This window comes from Octopus bimaculoides, chromosome 8 (genome assembly GCF_001194135.2).
Source record: "Octopus bimaculoides isolate UCB-OBI-ISO-001 chromosome 8, ASM119413v2, whole genome shotgun sequence".
In the NCBI taxonomy this organism is placed as follows: Eukaryota; Metazoa; Mollusca; class Cephalopoda; order Octopoda; family Octopodidae; genus Octopus; species Octopus bimaculoides.
In genome coordinates this window covers 95,167,508-95,172,228 of record NC_068988.1, presented here as the reverse complement: position 1 = coordinate 95,172,228, position 4,721 = coordinate 95,167,508, and the positions used below count along the sequence as shown (strand labels likewise).

The 4,721-nt window shown below is 36.8% G+C and overlaps 1 long non-coding RNA gene across 2 annotated transcripts in view; it reads right to left on the bottom strand.

Moving 5' to 3' along the window:
• The window catches only part of LOC128248606 (uncharacterized), an 82,290-nt gene that overhangs the window by 1,793 nt on the left and 75,776 nt on the right, over positions 1–4,721 (bottom strand). The window lies entirely within an intron of this gene.

Below are 4,721 nucleotides of genomic sequence, written 5' to 3'. Positions count from 1 at the left end.
ATATATATACACATGCATATATGGGTACAGGACATCACCAACAGTAACAACATGAAACAACACACACACACACTCACACACACACACACACACACACACACAAGCACACACACATGTGCGTGCGGTTTTGAGTGTTAGAAACAATTCGACTGAAATTTTGATAATACCTTCAGCATTTGGAGATTTTGACAAGACTACAATCGTATTTCAGGAGTCGCCGAATAACAGCTGTTTCATAGCATATGTAATCGCCACAATATTTATGGTTTGGCGGGCGGTCCAAGAAACCTTAACTATTTGGAGAGAGATTTTAAGTAATTTATAATTCAGTGTAGGAAGGTAATTCAGGAACGTGTTCATTCCATTCCATCCGACGCCCCTTTAATACTGCTTGTTTACAAGAAACCATTGAAGTGAGGGATGACATAGATCTTAGCATTCGTGCAGTGGACTCCGTACTTCAGTATATGTTTACAGTCATAGACATATAGAAAGAAATATATATATATATAAACATATATATATGTGTGTGTGTGAGTGAGAGAGAAAGAGAATGTGTGCAGGCTTATGTACAATTACATACACTCACTCACTCACACACACGTATATTCCCCCCCCCCCGCCTATCACGTAAATGTGAGACTAAGTTCTACATGATCGCCGTCTCTTCGAGAAGTCATAGCCAAGTCTCCCATAAACTAAAACCGCCGGACTTAAAATCTAAATGACACGTTAGCGAATATAGTCTGAGAAATATAATGTTAGAAAATAGCAAAACTTTTGATACTGGTGCAAGGTCCTGGAAGTCAAGAAGGGTTTGGCATAAAGAAAAGAAAAAAAAATGTGGAAGAGGAAAGAAATAAAATAAGGGGAGGTAATAAGATGAGAAAAGAGTAAGACGTGTGTGTGTGTGTGTGTGTATGTGTGTGTGTGATAGTGAGCTGAATTGTCAGTGGTTGGGAAGGTGTTGCATATATTGGTCGAATAAGACTGGAGAGGTGAAGTAGGAGGAAGGTGTGTGAGAAAACAAATGCACGTGTGTGTATATTGATGAGTGTGAGTGAGCGCATTCGATTGCAGGTGAGTGTAAGTAGAGTGTTAGCGATTTTCTGTGGGTCAGGAAGACAGGGAGGTAAAAGAATGTTGATGTGTGTGTGTATGTGTGTGGTTATACGAAGGCAGCAAGCAGACGTGTAGGGGCATCCATGCGTCAACAATATGTTATTTGAGGCTATGTTGGTATGTATGTATGTGTGTGTGTGTGTGTGTGTGTGTGTGTGTGTGTGTGTGCGTGTACATAATTTAATTAATACACCACTAAACCATAATAGTCATACATTTGTTTTGATGTATTTATGCAATCAATTGTAATAATTACGTATAATTAGTCTTGTGAATTATTCTGTGCTTAGAATATCATTCGGTGATACACAAGTCCAGAGAACCACAATTTCGGTTCTTCAAACATCAATTGCCAAATGTAAACTTTTTTATAATTGATTTTGCATATCGATTGATATGACTGACAGAAAGAAACAGCAGCTAATGTAAGACGAAATGCCTGTTTCTGATTCCCTTTCAAATGAAGGCGAAACTAGTTTTTACTCGTCAGAAGCTGATGCTTTCTCTAAGGTTTATCTGCCCAATGTTATTTTAGGACACGTTTTTGAGAAATATTCTTATTTCAAAGTAATTTCAATATTTGGCGTGCTCAGTTATTTTCATTTCTCACAGAGTGCGAAATCCTCGCCAGTTTAATTGCAAATATTTAACTGATAAAATAAATATTTCAATAAAATAAATCATTAAAGTTTTTGTGTTACAAAACATTCATCGTTTACTTTTCCGTGCATTTATCGTATACCAACTTTCTCTTTTTATGAGCTTCTGATTCCAGGTTGTCACTCAGCCATGTCGCCCTGAGGTGTTGCATGGCTTGTATTTCTAAACATGGCGGAACCCAACTTTGATTTCAGTGGGGAGAATTTCTTTCAGAGTGACACTGAAAGGGACGAGAAACTAAAGTATTCCGGAGTCGTTAATGAGCAGGGACATATGAGTTTTGATTTTCGTTTTGGCTCTCTGTAATCTAAGTTCACATCACACCGAGCTCATCTTAGTTCTTTATGTTTCCAGGGTTGCTAAATACAGTTCAAGTGGAAGGCTGCGGGTCGGTATTGTTTGAGGGTTGAGAAAAGGTGCCTTGTGGTATTTCTTCCGGTTTAACACGACTCTCTCCTCCTGGGTTCCCTTAGCAGAGTTCGCTCTGTTGCAAGCAATCGGAACAAATCTCCGTTTTGAGAATAAATTCTCCATTCCCCCTCTAGATAAAGAAGCCTAGAAAATATAAAGTCATGCACACTATCCGCCCTCCATTGCAGTCTAAGCAGTAAAAACAAAGTCATATTAAATAATAAAAAAACGCGCAGGTTATAAGGAATTTATCGATAAAAACAATTGCTGGTGAGTATCGTTCTTTAAGCTAAAAATGGAGAACAGTGATAAGATAGATAGATAGATAGATAGATAGATAGATAGATAGATAGATAGATAGATAGAGGGAGAGAGAGAAGAGAGAGAACGTGTGATATGGTTATATATCTAACTCAGTGACATATCTATCCATTTTAGTATACCTTCACAGACATAGAAGTTCACAGATAAAAAACATAAACAAATGAATACATTCTATGATAATACATAATGGAAGCTAAAATGTAAGTTGATATCACGTAACAAGTGATGATCCACTTACAAAGATAAATAGACAAAAACATGGCGTCCCTAAAACCAAATTTTGACAATCTAACATTCGTAACAACCGTTCGGAAATTATATGATTCCAGTGGTTAAAAAAAACTCATGAAGTTAGGAATATTACTAACAGCTTCAAAATGAACGTCGAAATAAAATAGATAAGTTTTTCAAAAAAGGAATATGGCGCTTGGAAATTCGGATACAACCAAAGATTTTTATGAGATTGATAAACATGGCAGCGTTTGCTATCGAACTCACTTTCCAATAAATATAAGGAAGAATACTTATATTGCCTTAAATGATATTAATAGTTGTTAGAAACATCGATACCGCCATATTAGACGTGGAAGATAGAGTCGATATTTAAGCCACCCAACAACCGTATTTCATCTAAAAAAAAACTGTAACTTTATCAATCACTCATTCACGAGACTTAAAATCAGTTAAAGGGCGACATTCGAATTCTTGGTAAAAGTCTACTAGAAGCAGCATGGAAAAGAAAGAAAGAAAACAACCAAAGAAATATCACTACTTATCGAGATAACATGCAGCACCTTGCACTTTTTGGCATTAGAGAATATTACACGCCGATAACCAGACTCGTTTTTATTGCCACCGTAAACTATGCCCACCCATTACGCTAACCAACGCTATGAAAATATTACAACATGATAGACAAACAATAATATATAACAACAGACCGCTGTGGGTTATCATAGGCATAATATATTCTACGGGAATTAGCCACCTGGTAGACCTGCCTATATTAGAATCTACATAAGAGCAGCTCCTTTTGTGTGTGGCGGTATATGTAAATGGATTATATCGATTTATATCAAAACATGATCTGCAGGATGTTTTGTTTTTGATGCCGTGAAATCATTTATTAGCGGCGATACTGCGGTTTCTTTATTCATATTACCTTTGTATGCATTATTTTTAAATAATCCAGACATGGCAAGTCTTAAACAAAGATAAACAGCACAACTTCAGAATCCGCGTGAATACACTCTACACATAGGCAACAATTCCAACTAACACAGAAAATAATTACAAATATTATTACTAGGATACGCAAAAGAGTCACGAGTTATCCTCGGGTAGGGCAGCTTAAACAGAGCCGCCTCATAGTATTGTCATTTACGAATAGGAAGTGGCTTTATTGAGAAGTTACAATACATATAGAGAAGAGATCTCCACCTCCATTGCAGAGAAGAACAAGAGAAGGGTGACCTTTTTAAGTTCAATTTATTAACTAACATCGCTAGAATATTAAAGTCATAAAAAGACATTTGCCACAGGAACACATATACAACAAGCTTTCCAATACCCATGAACAACATCGTATCTACATGAACAACATCGTATCCCAAGACATGTATTACATCCAGGTACAACCTTCTACTCACTAGCCAGTTAACTACTAAAAGCATCCATCTGTTCATTCTGGTGATCCTGTTTTACCACACTACAGACATATGGAGTATGCATAAGGTCTCTGGACAATTTCAAAAGCATTTACGCAGAACTCACACTGAACACTTTCAAATGTCGATATTACTACCATCTACACTCACTGAGAAAGATCGACGCAAAAACAAAAACTCCGCGCAATTGCCTCGGTTCGTTTGGAAACTCAGAGATCAATGAACGGCACTCAGTATTATGGAGTATCGATGATAAATCAAGCCGAAAAACCGACCCAGTTGTTATGATATGGACACAGCGTCAACTACTCAGCACGTGTAGTCTTAACGATTGTACGGATAAGTTTCAGGCTCGAAATCTGGAACCGTAATGGAGTGAACCAACGAGGTTAAGGGATTGTTCTTTGTGTTGTCTGTCTCGTTTCTCTATTTGTTTCTTTCGTTGTTCAAAAACAAAAGTTCCTTTTCCACGATTTTGTTGTTTTTTATGTTCTTGTTTTTCATATATATGCATATATATATATATATATATATATA